Source organism: Schistocerca cancellata, chromosome 2 (genome assembly GCF_023864275.1).
Source record: "Schistocerca cancellata isolate TAMUIC-IGC-003103 chromosome 2, iqSchCanc2.1, whole genome shotgun sequence".
Classification (NCBI taxonomy): Eukaryota; Metazoa; Arthropoda; class Insecta; order Orthoptera; family Acrididae; genus Schistocerca; species Schistocerca cancellata.
In genome coordinates this window covers 965,919,911-965,937,055 of record NC_064627.1, presented here as the reverse complement: position 1 = coordinate 965,937,055, position 17,145 = coordinate 965,919,911, and the positions used below count along the sequence as shown (strand labels likewise).

Sequence of the window (17,145 nt, the reverse complement as noted above, 5' to 3'; positions counted from 1 at the left end):
TCTTATAAGAAAACACAATTGACAAATATATACTGATCGCTGCCGCTGGTGGTGGTACTTTACGCTTGAAAAAGTACAGACAACAAATGACAGTCTACGTGTTATCAAATTATTACACTACTGGCCATTAAAATTGATACACCAAGAAGAAATGCAGATGATAAACGGGTATTCGTTGGACAAATATATTATACTAGAGCAGACATGCGATTACATTTTCACACAGTTTGGGTGCATAGATCCTGGGAAATCAGTACGCAGAAGAACCACCTCTGGCCGTAATAACGGCCTTGATACGCCTGGACATTGAGTCAAACAGAGCTTGGATAGCGTGTACAGGTACAGCTGCCCAAGCAGCTTCAACACGATACCACAGTTCAGCAAGAGTAGTGACTGGCGTATTGTGATGAGCCAGTTGCACGGCTACCATTGACCACACGTTTTCAGTTGTTGACAGATCTGGAGAATGTGCTGACCAGGGCAGCAGTCGAACATTTTCTGTACCCAGAAAGGCCCGTACAGGACGTACAACATGCGGTCGTGCATTATCCTGCAGAAATGTAGGGTTTCGCCGGGATCGAATGAAGGGTAGAGCCACGGGTCGTAACACGTCTGAAATGTAACGTCCACTGTTCAGAGTACCGTCAATGCGAACAATAGGTGACCGAGACGTGTAACCAATGGCATCCCATACCATCACGCCGGGTGATACGTCACTAGAGCGATGATGAATACACGCTTCCAATGTGTGTTCACCGTGATGTAGCTAAACACGGATTTGACCATCATGATACTGTTAGAACCTGGATTCAACCTAAAAAATGACGTTTTGCCATTCGTGCACCCAGGTTCGTCGTTGAGTACACCATCGCAGGCGCTCCTGTCTGTGATGCAGCGTCAAGCGTAACCACAGCCATGGTCTCCGAGCTGATAGTCTATGCTGCTGCAAACGTCGTCGAACTGTTCGTGCAGATGGTTGTTGTCTTGCAACCGTCCCCATCTGTTGACTCAGAGATCGAGACTTGGCTGAACGGTCCGTTACAGCCATGCGGATAAGATGCCTGTCTTCTCGACTGCTCTTGATACGAGGCCGTTGGGATACGATAAACCGCAATCGCGATAGGCTAGAATCCGACCTTCATCAAAGTCGGAAACGTGATGGCACGCATTTCTCCTCCATAAACGAGGCATCACAACAACGTTTCACCACGCAACGCCGGTCAACTGCTGTTTGTGTATGAGAAATCGGTTGGAAACTGTCTTCATGTTAGCACGTTGTTGGTGTCGCCACCGGCGCCAACCTTGTGTGAATGCTCTGAAAAGCTGATCATTTGCATATCACGGCATCTTCTCCCTGTCGGTTAAATTTCGCGTCTGTAGCACGTCATCTTTGTGGTGTAGCAATTTTAATGGCCAGTAGTGTAAAATTGTTAGGTTGAGCTTGCACGCTATGGGGCACAGTGGGGAACCCTGGGGAGGGATGAAGGGGTGAGGGTGCCCATCACAGAGCAATCACACGATTATGTCATGGCCTTGTTGCACGTTGCCAGATGTGGTGACGTGAGAATTCTGCGAAGATTGATGTCATGGCTTTGACGCTTGTGTTTCGATGCGATGATGACAGAATTCCAGGAATGCTGATGCTGCCGTCAGCTACTTTTGGTCCAGAAGTCGCAATAACCTTCTATCTACCATGTGTATAATTTTGACCCTAAAGCTTTGTGACACTATTCATGATGTCAGCAAACTACAGGCTTCAATTTGTATGGTACGCGCAAGACATGATGAAATTAGAGTGCTAGTATTAAGTTCACTGGCAGCCTACTGCTGACCACTATCAATGACCCATTTGCCTTTCTGTGGAAAAATGAGTTTTCCCATCAACATGCAAAGTAGCAGTCCCAAAACTGTTAACAAAGAAGGAATTTACCAAAGCACCTTACATCCAACGAATCCATTTGTATTTTTGCAGCGTTCTCTTACATCTGGCAGAACAAAGTTCACGACGTTATCAGTATTGCATATAGACGCCTACTCTGCTGTACTTACCACGCACCAGAGATGGTTATACCGGTAACAGCAGTCACATCTCCTTAAAATTAAAACTAGCTAAAGGGGACAGTTCAAAAAGGGAAGAAATGTTATAGTAATTTGTTTAAAATATAAACATTCATGTAATTGTCTTCAATAATTGCAGGAGCTGAAGAAACGAATTAAAATTTGTGCCACGGCCGCGCCTTGAATCCAGGTCTCCTATTTACGAGGCGGATGTCATAACCATTACATCTCTGTAGCAGTATGGCCAATACAGTTGCATGGATTGCCCTAGTTTGTTGCCCTCCCTAACACAAACTTCAATTCACGCCATCAAGTTCCGGTCGTGGCACAACTTTTAATACACTTCTTCAGTTTGTATTATTACCGAAGAAAAAGTAGAGACTCGTATGTCTCAAGAAAAATGTAATTCCATTCATGTATTTGATATTAAATATATCCTCCACAAAAGACAAGGTACAGTAACCCAGAAAAACCATCACAGTAAGTTTCAGGCCACCAGTATCTATGGGAAACGTTACCGAAACGGGAGCTTACATCACTGTGACGAAAAACAAGAGAATTCCATATCATGAGTTGCTACCACATGTATTTAGTTAACTTCATCCGAAAACAAAACATGACTAGAGTGCATCCACTTAGACACACAATTCTAGGCTATTCTTGGCAGCCAAGAAATTATAGAAAGCGTGAGTCTTTGCTGTGTTCACCCCATATGCGGGCGAGAGGCTGGGGACAGCAGACAGAGGCGAGTTGACATCAGGTCTGAACACTTGTGTGGAGTGGCACATATGTTGAGAGACCCTTCTACAGAGCCTCGGGCTCTTGCTGAAATAAGTGGCATTACACACTTGGTTGTGGTGATAGACTGACCTGAAGCTTAGTCCGAACCTTACGTTAAGCTGGAAAATGATAGTTCAATTGTTCAAATGGTTCAAATGGCTCTGAGCACTATGGGACTTAACATCTGTGGTCATTAGTCCCCTAGAACTTAGAACTACTTAAACCTAACTAACCTAAGGACATCACACACATCCATGCCCGAGGCAGGATTCGAACCTGCGACCGGAGCGGTCACGCGGTTCCAGACTGAAGCGCCTAGACCGCACGGCCACACCGGCCGGCGGTTTAATTGTGAATTGACGAAGCCTGTGGCTGTGAAAACAAAAAACAAAAAAATATACCTGATGTGTCTTGGGCTCCGCTAAAAAGTCAACAAACTCCATCTACTCACAAGTGTCCCTTCACACAACTGTCATTAAACTCCGAGACTCGTTTCGTTCGCATCGCCGTCTGATCCGCACTCCCCTGTCTGCGTACTAGTCTGTGTGGCCTCCCCAGACATTTGTCACGTTCATATTCCTTTCATTCTTTGTGTTTTTATAAATTAATACGGTGTCAAAATGTATTATTAGTATAGGCAGTCTTTAGCAGCCCAAGAAATACGGTGTTTTCCATGACAATCACACAGTAAATAAGTGAAATGGATACCATATCGCCCGCATCTCGTGGTCGTGCGGTAGCGTTCTCGCTTCCCACGCCCGAGTTCCCGGGTTCGATTCCCGGCGGGGTCAGGGATTTTCTCTGCCTCATGATGGCTGGGTGTTGTGTGCTGTCCTTAGGTTAGTTAGGTTTAAGTAGTTCTAAGTTCTAGGGGACTTATGACCACAGCAGTTGAGTCGCATAGTGCTCAGAGCCATTTGAACCATTTGATACCATATCTCAGACGTCTTTCCTGGGTGAGAATCCGAGCAGTATTCTCCTGTCCAGTTGTATCATTCCAACATCCTAAACTTACCATGTTGACACTTCGCTTCCTTAGTCTGTCTTGCCATACTGGAAAATGGAGAGCCGTCTCTAAATAAATTCCTGAAAAACTATATTTTGCCCGTTCCAGTGGTTCAGCCCTTATGTTTTGAAGTGCAGTGGTTCACAAAAAATGTGAAACACCCTGAAGACACGGTCGAACCTCAGTGTAACATCGTACGTGTATCCGTGATCGGCGGGTATGTAAATGACTAGAGTTACAATTCTCTGTGACAGGTGGGATTTCCACCACACTGCAATACTAATTTTAATTTTAATAATCAACAGCTTCAGTTGCGCCGTTTACCTAGAATTTAGCTAGGTTTCAGTCGGGATAATCCAACCTTCTTCAGAATAACAGTAACTACCGTTTGTCCATAGTGGACATCGTCAAGCTAAAACTAAAAACTAAAATAAACTCCTCCCGAACAGGCCATGAAGGCCCAACGGTACTGACCGGCCGCCGTGTCATCCTCAGCTCATAGGCGTCACTGGATGCGGATATGAATGGGCATGCGGTCAGCACACCGCTCTCCTGGCTGTTTGTCAGTTTCCGAGACCGGAGCCGCTACTTCTCAATCAAGTAGCTCCTCAGTTTGCTCACAAGGGCTGAGTGCACCCCACTAGCCAACAGCGCTCGGCAGACCGGATGGTCACCCATCGAAGAGCTAGCCCAGCCAGACAGTGCTTAACTTCGGTGATCTGACGGGAACCGGTGTTACCGCTGCGGCAAGGCCGTTGGCCAAGCTAAAACTACAAATCCATAAATTACCGTCAGACTATAAAACTTATCTGGAACTGCCTCGGGCCCACTTTGCGACCGCGATGAGGCAGCCACGAGTGCTGTACTGGAGTTCCAGTACACCACTCGTGGCTGCCGCATCGCGGTCGCGAAGTGGGGCCGAGGCACTTCCAGGTAAGTTATGAATGTTGACATTCTTGCATCGGCAGCGGTTGACGTATTGCTGTTCTGCTGGTCCGGGCCAAGGCCGCGTTTTCCTTCTGATTCGGCGGCTTTTCCGTCATCGTACGAGGCCGAAGTGTTAGCAGGTCACACGCAGTTCTGCGGATCTCCAGTTCCAGCCTCAGGTTGAGCAGTTTTCTGTTATTTTTTTGATATCGTGCCACGGCTGTGGTGTCACCGGATTAGGAAGTAACTGACTCACTATTTCTGTGGGCGTGAGCGTGTGATGAAAGCCCAGATCACGTAAGAAACAGATTGACCGTCCTTACGGCGGAACAGGCAACCGTAAAAATAGTTTTCCTGTCGGTCAACAGATGTCGCAGGCGACGTTACAATGCTAACTGACCTGCCCATGTCGCGGAATTGGCAACGCTGTATCTTCGGTGACGTGAATGACGCTGATTTGTGTTCTGCTAGAGCGTTGCGCGCGAAATGCATTCGTCACACAGCTGACTGTAGACCATGATCGGCTATGGTTTTTCCCGAGTTTTCAATCGAAGAATGTAGATTAGCTCCTGTAATTCTACAAACCAAGTTTATTTCTGCTATAGGGATACTTCACACAATCATATGCGAAATTAAATAAATGAAAAGTAACACACAAATATTTCTCGTGAGTTACTGTTTAAATGCAGACTGTATTGCAGTCGCATAGGTTTTACACTCACCTTCCATGCCATCTATTTCCTCTTTGTTATACAGCTCTTCTGATACGGATTATGGTGGTAAAAATGATCTCCACGTGCAGGTTAACACTAGAAAGTTTTCAAAACCTCAACGTCTTTGAAATATAATCCGTTAATTTACTGACAAATATTGCACTGAGCAGTGGGTTTCGCGTCCTGACATTACCGACATAATTATTTATTTTGCATAAAGTATGTATAGGGATTAGGTGAGTTATAACTACAAGATATTTTTCACATTGAGACTGTAAATAAATTTAAGAAACAGATTTTGCTTCATTTCTAAGTATTTCTGTAAGCGTTCTTAAGTAGAACCACATTTTGCATTTGCTTACTGTTGGTTGTAAACGAATATAATTTCATGTACGCACTTAACCACGATATCTTCGAAAAAAATAAATATTGTGAAACTTTAAATATCGTGAGTAAAAAAAAATCTGTGATTGTAAACATCTTAACTATGCGGTCAGCACATCTACTATTGTCACAAGCAGTACTGTTTTGCTCAGATTTAACACACTGCTTCTTTCTAGTTAAACATGGTAGAGTGATCAAGGAAAGGCAACGAAACTTATTTGTGCAGCCTAACGGAGAATCTTTATTTGGTACTTAAATACAATATGAATAAACTACATATTTTTTATAATTTTCAGTTTTGAGACAGTTCTACTACACTTGTCTTTGAACATTTAAAAAAGTCCAAATCTCAGCAAAGATTTCATTTAAAAATTATATGATATGATTCTTGTACAGGAAGGGCTGCCACGTTATATCAGAATATAAGATCGACAGAATGTAGATAGGATCGAATGCTTAGGGCTCTTCATTAATTCTTACTTGTAACTAATTTATTGATTCACCTGAATTTAAAACCCACTCGCATAACCTTTCTTTATCTTTGACGGGAAATCTGAACATTTTTAATTCAGGATTTGTTCGTCTACTCCTTCCACAGTTGATATACTCGCAGGTCCTCGGCATGAGGACTCGATCCACTACCATTGGTATGTCAGAAACAGCTGTACTTCACAGACGCCAAATAGTGGAAAGCTGCACGCGTTCGGCCAATGTTGCCACATATTTCACAGAACGGAGTGCCATCTAGTGGTTGATTCCACAAGTAAGGGTGCGACGCTGTTGCTGCCTGGTGGCCGTTCCCTGACAAGGGTTGCCTGCTAGACCAAGCGATTGGGCAATCTGTTTCTTACGTGATCTGGGATGAAAGTCTTTGGCCAAACTGAGCACTGAGTTTCTTGTTGTCTTTAAAAAAAAATTTGTGGTTGAACTGTCATTAACATTTTAATTGTGTTTTAGGGGCTCGGCAGTATAAGTACTTACCGTCATTTATACAGAACAGGCTTGTGGCCAATCAGCGAAGCACTACTGTTGCGCCGGCCGATGTGGCCGAGCGGTTCTAGACGCGTCAGTCCGGAGCCGCGCTGCTGCTACGGTCGCAGGTTCGAATCCTGCCTCGGGCATGGATGTGTGTGCTGCCCTTAGGTTAGTTAGGTTTAAGTAGTTCTAAGTCTAGGGGACTGATGACCTCAGATGTTAAGTCCCAGAGTGCTCAGAGCCATTTGAACCATTTGAATTACTGTTGCTTCCGTTTCACTTGTGGGTGGCCCTTGCACAGCTTCGCCGTATCTCGTTTATATGAGAGCAGAATAACCAGTGGTGGTGTGTGCGCTTCAGTGTTTTTCTTTATTTAATGTTTGTTGAACTTATATTCAAGTCCTGTTGTGTTCTAGTTGCGGGGACAGAGTGCAGCCGCAGGTTGATTTAATTAATTAGCTGTTTATAGCCAGGCCACCACTCTGTTACACAGTTGACATGTTTGATTCAAAATGGTTCAAATGGCTCAGAGCACTATGGGACTACACTTCTGAGGTCATCAGTCCCCTAGAACTTAGAACTACTTAAACCTAACTAACCTAAGGACATCACACACATCCATGCCCGAGGCAGGATTTGAACCTGCGACCGCAGCGGTCGCGCGGTTCCAGACTGTAGCGCCTAGAACCGCTCGGCCACTTCGACCGGCTGACATGTTTGAGCACAATTTGTAATTCTATGTATAATGCAAATTTCATAACACATTGTAGATTTATTTTAAAAATCTTAACTGTTTGTATGTACTTCCAAGAATCTTGGTAACTGTCAGCTGAGTCATGACTGAATTATTATTAAATAAAAAATATTTGTTTGGGAATGATAAATGACGCATCGAGTTGAGTCAGCCTTCCCTATCCTTGTTGACAGTCTCACTTGGTTTAGAATACCGCGTAGGGTCTGAACCAAATGTGGTGGTGCACCATCTTGTTGGAAAACGACCATGTCTTGGCGGCCAGCCAGTTGTGGTAACGCGAAGAACTCCAGCATATCAGAGGAATTGTTACAGTTGCCTCTTTTTCTGAGAAAAAAATTGTCCTGCAACGCAATCATCGATCAAAAACACTTTCCGGCTGTCACGTTCCGTCACAGTTTGGGGATTGATTGTGTCCCAGAAGTGAACATTGCGTTACCTTACCAAGCACGTGTAATGTTGCATTGTCAGAAAATGCTAAGTTGCTTAGAAAAGTTCCATCCTCCTATAAACGGTGAGGAACGACCACAGCGGATTGCATACCTTGTGAATTGTCATCCGGATTCAGTGCGTACAGCAGTTGCTGTCAGCATGAATACATCTGTAAACGTTTCCGAAAAATCCGGTACGTGGTCGCCCTAAGGATTTGCAAGCCCTGAAACGCCCTCCGGGCCGACTTCTGTAGTGAGCGTTGAAAAGGCAATCGTTCTCGTTCTGTGTCGGCTTCATTTGTTCCAGGTCGTCCAGTACGACGCTTCACATCAATGCTGCCTGTCTGCATACAATTCCTGCACCTCCAGCGTGTCGGCGTCTGCAAGGGTGGTTGCTTCCCATACCGTGTTTAGAAGTTCCTTAGAACCTGCGTGTCCCATCTGGATTAAACGGTTGTCATTATGCTTCATTCACGACAACCTGGAACACATACAAACAAATCATTGAGATTTTGTCTATCGTATATGCCAAACATGGTGCGAATATCTTAAATAGTTTGAGCATTATGACACACTGAAGTTGTAGAGCAACTCTTGAGACGACCTGTACGTATGTGGAGTGGGGGTGAAGGAACATGTAAACTCTATAAAAGTAAGTACGTTAGTGCACTTGAGAATAGCAGCCGCAATTAAATTTATGTGACTTGTGTGACGACTGCGGCTCTACCCTGTCACTAAGTATCGCCAAAATATCCGAAAAATACCGTGTTAACAAATGCAGTCCAATTCAAGCCGTATCTAAATAGACGTTTCTCCAAATTTTACTTCCCAACACAATAGCTGACCGTGCATTTATCGCAGTTTAGCATAGAATAACCATATTAAATAAGATTTAAGGACATTGACAAAAAAATTTGTTTCTAACATCAATAAACAAAAGAATACCAAAGTTGAGTGATGAACTCACAATTTTACACGACTCTCATTCAAAGTAATCACAACCCGTGTGGTTTGACAGCTACCCACCTTTGAATTACCCACTATATAATGTTAGCACCAATAGCAAGCGAGCTTCACTGTCATTGGTCGACGTTTAAGAAATTAATGGCGGGCGCCCTTGTCCAAGTAGCAAAGCATCACAATACTTCTGGTAAATGCTACGGCACACGAATTTAGACACATACCCTCCAAAAGTCATAAAAAATACACATGCAGCGGCACCGGATTTAAAATGTAAAAAACTAAAAAAAATAAAAATGGAAATAATTAAAAGGGAAATGGCTACTGCTAATGAAAGTCAACAATGTCTCATTAGAAGACACCACTTCGTGGGGAACACTTTTATTCTAAAGAAGACAAATGTTACATGTATGTCAGCCAAAAGGAAATTAAAATTGTTTGCTATAATTTTGAGTCTTTGAGAGGAGAGCGCTGCTTTTAAATCTTATCTTGTGTGTTGTGAGGATGGTCGCGATATCGACGTCAGCTGGCTGGTCCTGGTGAAACGCTGGGATCTGCTGCCACGGTCGTGTGATTGCAACTGATGATTTTTCCTTGTAATCGGGCGGGCGGTGGTATTCATTAAGCTGCAAATCTGATTACAGTGGCGTTTTGCAGGCCACAAGTTGGTCGATGTAATTGTTGTTGCAGCTCAGTATTAATGTTTCTGGCACACACAATTTAAGTTTACTTATGCCACCCACAGTTTATAAAACTTGCCGACGGCGAATTCTATAGAAAGTCAATTCGTATTATGACTGCCGCGATCGCGAAAAACCGTCCTGGGCGGGAATGTACTCACACACAATAGACAGTTCGCATAAGTTCATAACGACTGTTACTGATTATAGGCGTCCGACAGTTCATCGAAACACGAATAAATATGTAAGTTCACAGTACTTGAGTGTACGAAAACACAGTCAAAATACAAGTGCAGTTCAATTCACAGACACAGAGCTACATTACCGCCCATTCTCGGTTGCATTGTCATAGTTACTTCGTCTCACGGCACAGTCTCAGTATTTACTTCCCCCAGTTTCTACACTCACTATTATCATATCACGTACTGGTATAAAACAGTCATTCAAAACGTACATCGCTTGCCACTAAACTCAATCTCCACCAGTTCGTAAAAGTCACAACTCCCACAGTAAAACATCTGTCCGCCTCTCTAGCTACCCAACAACACAAACCCCCTTTGTTGGATGGACTATCGATATTGCTTCTACCAAACTTATTACAGTAAACGATAAGCACAAAAAAATTAAAGCTTTCCACAATCAATAAACTCTAAACATATTTATCTACTTACGAAAAACAAATAATTTCCAGTTACATATTACATCTAGGAAACAACTTTTATCTCTATATTACAGGATAAAAGAAAAAAAAATGCGCTACAACATCAAAGATATATGAACAGACGGGAAAAAAACAAGATAAATATAAATATCTATCGTAAAATAACTATGTCTTCACACTTGGTAATTTACTTTTATAAGAAACAGTTTTGTTAACATATTGAGTATATACATTCGGACATCAACTCAAATGTATTCGGTTTTATTTTTGTCACTATATCTTCCATGACATAAAGTTTACGAAAAATAGGATTTTAGAAATATGAAGTAGCACTAAAATGTGACTATGATAGATGAAACCGTCCAGAATTTGTCAGGATCGTTTTATTTTGGTACATTCCTTAGTTTTGGAGTATACGTTTAGACTACGACTGGTGTGTTTGCTGGTGTCCGGTAGTGTACCCCTCATCTTGTGAGTTAACGAGCATTTCGGTCATATTTAAGTATATGGCCGAAAGAGTCAGCCTTTAGGATTTTGAAACAAACCCTGTTGTCCAGGACTGCGTGACACAAAGAGTGCAGTTTCAACACGAGATGGGGAAACTCACAGGCGTCTATTGTACTGAATGAGGCCTAAGCACTGTAGTGTGCAAGTGAGACAGATGAGAACCTACGTCATAGGGAAACCTTGTAGAAGCTGTTTGTGGCCAGGGAGACGTAGCAATGTTAAATATGGGTTGTCCTAAGATCGTCATAAAGGGAAACACTTATGAAAACTATTGAAATCTGTAGTAATTCAGGGAATGAAGCCATAGTAATTTCAGTCTACCATCTTTCTTAAAATTTCATGGAGCTCCCCATAAAACTTGAATATTGATCATACCTATAATAGTTTAGGATTTACTGTTAATGTGAAATTAACAAGTTTTGTAACAAAGACCTGAATGCTAAAATCTGAACGCTTTGTTCGATCCTAACTACCGACATTTCACATAGAAGTGCATCATTAAAATGACAAATGTTGTAAATATCCACTCTGTGACTTCAAACAAAGTAAAGGTATAGTAAATTTAAGTTAGCAGTATTTTCAGTTTAGCATCAGATCATCATTTCCTCCTCACAAAACACATTGAACGATAACAGCATGACACCTTATTGATTCGTTAGGTAATAGAATATTTGTTGTAAAGTTTAGTGCATAATAGTTACTTTCGTTCTTTGTTTATTTATCAGATAGCACATTGGTGCAAGGCTACTGGCCATGACATTCAAAGTTAAGAAGGAAATTGTATTGGTTGTATGTAAGAGAACTTTTATCATGTAATGGATATTATTTTTACCTTATTTAGAAAGTTAAAGTGGTCAAGCTTTGATTATTTAAATATGTTAAAATGTAAAATAATGTAGAATAATCGGTAACTAATCAGATGGACGGCTTCAAGAAAGGGAACTGCCCTAGTCAGTTGAGCGAGGATGTTCGGTGCGTGGGAAACGCTATCGCAGACGGGCAGAGGGACAGTGCTGGTGGAGACGCAAAAGCGGACGGTCAGTCTTTAGGTAGCTAGGAAGTGAAACGATTTAGAAAATTTCGCGTTGTGTGGTATCGCGGGACTTAGTCTCTGAGCGGTGAACGCTTACTTTTCGCTTAGTTAATGAGGTGGGGTATTGGACTTGTAATTCGCGATGAGATTGTGAATGATCGAACGGTGTCAAATGGATATACGCTGGAGTGTAATAGTAATTCTAAATACGACCGCTTTCGCTATTAGTTTGCTTTCTGAATAAATATTATTCTAACCAAATCGCAACTGTGTGGTCTACATCATTTATGGGTCGTTAATTTAGCTCCAGATATTGTTATTACTGTTGTTATATGTTTTATTAACTTTGAATGTTTCATGTTCAATGTTTCTGCCATCAGCCAGACAATTTAACCAAAGGGCCACACGTGTCTAATTGAGGGCGTTTAATGCGTAATGCGACACGTGCGGTTCAAGCCTTAGACGAGTTTGAGCCAAGACATTTCGACGAAGAGGAACCGAATGTGAGCCCGAACATCTTTGAGATGTTAGCTCGCACAGTTGTCAAACGGAATCTGCGGTGGCTGACGCCAGCGAGCGTGTGACGTCAACAGTTGCAGAAAGGTCACTGTGCCGTTTATAACACAGCTCAACCACTAGCAGACGCCTTTAAGAAATCATCCCCAGAACATGATCTCTCCCTCACTCCATCTCCAACAGACATCTCATTGAATATATGCATGTTTTGTTAAGCACTGACCGGAAATCATGTTGAAGTAAGTTATTTTGATTCGGTACTTGTACCTCCAACTCCAGCCACACAAATAAATGCAGTGACTGGTGGTTTGCTTTACAAATTGAAAACATGTAAGCTGTTATTCTCACTACCGTTGAAGGCCATTTTCCTTTTTGGGTCCGATACGTTGGGTCTTGGGTTTCTGTGCACATCAGAGTAAATTTGTTAGCCATTTATCCCTCACGATCTGTAACTGCTTTTCAGCACGAAGATGCTGCAGTAGTATAAATACGTTTTTGGTGTTTCGTAAGCGTTTCACTCAACAATATTCTCATTCACAGTTCTCCAGAGTACGTACATGCAAACACCGTCTTACATTACCATATTTTTGCGACAAAACGACAGTGGAGCTGATCACGGATATCACACTAGACCACTGCTGTACTGCAAGCCAACGAAAATAGCTTCCAACCGTGTCTGTCGTTTTGAATAAAATGATCAAAGTGTGAGTGATTGTTGACATGACTAGTACACTTAATCAAAAAGGGTTGGACTTTTCCAGCACATAGTGGAGCATAAAGAGGGATATCTTTGTGATCAACTGCCAACACAAAGTCACTTATCGCTTCAAAACTCTCTATTCCGATGCCGATACGCTTGAAGTGGCCTCGTGTTCTATGAACGCTAGACAATATGTGGACTATTTGATTCAAACATTTCGCAACCTCTTCTCATATAGTAAGATTTTGCAGTGCAAGCACAGCAGAGAAAACTTGCCAGCTGGTGGCTTTCGTGAAAACGGACATTATTTTTTTATTCTGTCATTTACGTTACCTGTGCTCAAAATAATCAAGAACGTCTAGCGCAGTGAACTGTTGCACCCGACTGCTAAATGACGCTGGACGGTTCTATTTATAATGAGGATAAACGAGCTGTTTCGGAGAATAATGACCGATGACGTTAACGTCCAGCTCTTGCAGAATCGTAGAGCATTTTCTAATCTCAGACACTAAGATGTTTCTCGAGGAAAGGAAATATCAGGAAACACCATTCCTTTCTAACACAGTTTCCGTTTTGGATAAAATCGTTCTGAGTGTTAAACCGAACCACTGTAAACCGCTAAAAGATTTGCAGTCCACTACGTCTGAATACTACAGGGGAGGATCCTTGTATTGTGTAACAAAAGTTTTAGTATTTTATGATGACGCGGCCCAAGACACAAAATAATATTATTCAAATTAGCACTGACCGGAAAACCCTTCCAGCTTGTAACAGCTTGCTTTATTTACACACGGTATCATGAAGAAAGAAGATTCAAATGATCAGGTACCTCCTTTCTCGTAGATTTCTAAAAGAAATTACTGACCGTTCCATACTCCCGACTACTAATGAACATACGATCTCACTGATATTTACTACATAATCGGCAGAATGTTACGATGCGTGTAACCTCCCCCTCACTTATCGACCTTAATGACAGTGAAAAATTAAACCGCGTGTACCTAATGGAAATTTGGGAAAAGCAATCGTCACCGAAGTTAATCTGTCGGTGAAGAGGGAGGAAAAGTTTACATCTAAATGAAAGGAAAAATGCTAATGAAACAGGTGGAAATTAATTTTGAAAAGGGGTAAAGTTAATAAAGAAAGTAAATGTGCGGCCGTTACGTTAACAATTAACTAGCGGTAATTAGATATATGAGATCTGGGGAAAATTACGGTCCCCAGTCCTAAGGACAATTACTATAGTAACTGAAAAAGAAAGGTTATTACACATATAATTAGCACTAGAAGCGTGGCAACTGAAGGTTGACACGTGCAGTGTGAAAACTGAAAGTTTGTCAGAAGTAATATATTTCGCTACACTCTAACTTAATTTAGCAAAAGAATTAATAAAACAGGAAAATCGAAAGTTAATTTAGTGACTGAAGTTAATAGTGAGCTTTCTTTCTGAAGCACATCGAAATTCAGTAAAATACGGTTAGTCTTGGACTATCTCAACAATCATTTCAAAAGCTACTTGAATCTACCCAATTTAGAAATAAGAGATTTAACTTTGAACTTGAATTAAATGATTCTGAACAATTAACAATAGTAAAATTTAGTATGTACCAAGCTGAGCTGTAGTCACAGGTAAGCTAAAATATGGTAACAAAACTCGCACTCATAATTAGTGCTTGTGTAATCTAAATATTGTAGGCAGCTATGAATACTTTAACTGAACTTTGAAATTAAAGCAGTGAAATAGAATAATATTGCTTTAATGCTGGCGTTTGAATTTCAACGACACTCGGTTTCATTCCGGAAAAAGAAGGGACCCTGCTTGGTAATGCAATTGGGACAATGAGCAACAAAGGTTCATGCTACGTTGCTGTAATTTTGTGATTTGAACAGTTTGAAAAGCTGAGGTCTGCCATACAGTTCTAAAACTTTACATGTTTCCAGTCTTCCTTGTTGGTTGATTGAAGGTTTGAAGCCGTCGATCGAGGAGGTGGCGACAGTCACTCATTGTCGGTCGTCGCTGTTGCAGAAGCTGGATGTTGGCGCGCCTTCTTCTCGACACGGTCACCAGGCGAAACGGGCTCTTGATGCGCGCCAGCTAATGCTTCCCGTCCGCGACACCGTGTCAGAAACTATCATAGTAAGTCGAGCGCAATTACATGCTGCCCAACCCCGAAAGCGCGGCAACTCGCGGGAGCGTCACACAACACACCTGCTCCACTGCACTACCCCAGCCAGACTCTCTCTGCTCAGCCCGCGCTCCACGCGGCAGAGTTAATACTCCCAAAGATCCTAAATACTCTGGTTCTCCACACGACCTATCGACGTATTCGTTCGATAGCAGTTTTCCCTAGGCTAGACCCAGCGTAAAAATACCAATAATATTTACGAAACAAACCAATTATACATCGACATAAATGCATAAATAAGTATACATATACAAATAGTAAAACAATTACAATATGTAAAGACACAGAAATGTCATATATTCAGATAACAAAAATAAGGAAAACAAATTTATAGTACAATAGTTGGAAATAGGAGCATATGCATTTCCGGCGTTACATGCGTGACAAAAACGTCAACACCCGAAGGCACGATCATATGTCAATGTAACTTTATACACATACGCACCACTGGTGGATACCTGAAAGATTAGAGTTACAATTCTGTGTCAATGCTCCTCTAATGCACTGCTCTCTTATACCATGGGTACGCGATACTACTGCCATCTGCTTATGTGCATATCGCTACCCCATGACTTGTCACTTCAGTTTCTAACGACAGTACATTAATAAACTAAATAAATACCTCACAATACTATCTGTGATTTAAAAGTGATACCACAAATATTTCCTGGCACATGATTGCATCTCATTAGCACTGGTCAACATTCCCTTGAGGCTCCTACTAGTAACTGACTGGATAGCCAATGGAAGTCTTTATATTGTCAGGTGTGTTAGTGCAAGCCATTACATTTCGGTTTGTATACATAATTAAAAATCAAGTTAACCTAAAATAACAAAGTGGTTCAAATGGCTCTGAGCACTATGGGACTTAACTTCTGAGGTCATCAGTCCCCTAAACCTAACTAACCTAAGGACATCACACACATCCATGCCCGAGGCAGGATTCGAACCTGCGACCATAGCGGTCGCGCGGTTCCAGACTGTAGCGCCTAGAACCGCTCAGCCACTCCGGCCGGTCCTACAATAACACGTAAGAGTGTTCTGTCATAACGTACAGCCGTTAATAACTGTTTTACAGTGATTAAAAAGTGTTAAATTCTTTATTGTCGCGATATGTAGAGTTGTCCCAGCTAAAGGTGAATAATCAGTTGAAGTACCTTCAGAGTTAAAATAGGTCAGTAGTTCTTGTGGCGTCGACTTGGCGTTGTCGAAGAAGAATACGTCAGCGACGTACTTAGTTAACGTCGCTCGCATCAGCTGTTTGCAACGGCAGTTAAATCTATGTTCGGTGGGCAGCATTGCGTTGCCGAGCGTCGGCGTCTTCAAACACGCCTTTTGACAATGTGGACAAGCCAGTGACATGGTGCAGCCATTGGCCAAGAAGTATTCACGGTATAATTTTCATCTTTTATATGTGTATGGTGTCTTGTTCTTTCGGACATGTCCCGAGTTCGAGTCTCGGTCCGGCACACAGTTTTAATCTGCCAGGAAGTTTCATATCAGCGCACACTCCGCTGCAGAGTGAAAATCTCATTCTGGAAATGTTTAATTACTTTATCAATGTAACTTACTTATGCGGATATTTGCATAGTTTATCTTTGTTTCTACAGGGCTACCAGCCTTTTACCCGCCGCTTCGCCTGCGTGCGCTTAAAGCACATATACTACTCGCACCTCCTCGTCGCCCTTTCTGTACATCTCCTCCTTTTCCTTGTCTATTTCCATCTCCTTCTTCCTCCATACCTCTGTGCATCTCCTCCTCCTATGTCTTTCCATCTTCTTGTCACTATCCCACTGTCCATCTCGTCCTCTCCTTTTCTCTGTTCACCTCCTCCTCTCTCTATCCATCTCATCCTCCCCTCTCTCTGTTCATCTCCT

The 17,145-nt window shown here is 42.2% G+C and overlaps 1 pseudogene; it reads right to left on the bottom strand.

Moving 5' to 3' along the window:
• Nucleotides 1–4,486: 4,486 nt before the first annotated feature.
• LOC126163765 (5S ribosomal RNA) lies at nucleotides 4,487–4,604 on the bottom strand (annotated as a pseudogene).
• Nucleotides 4,605–17,145: the final 12,541 nt, after the last annotated feature.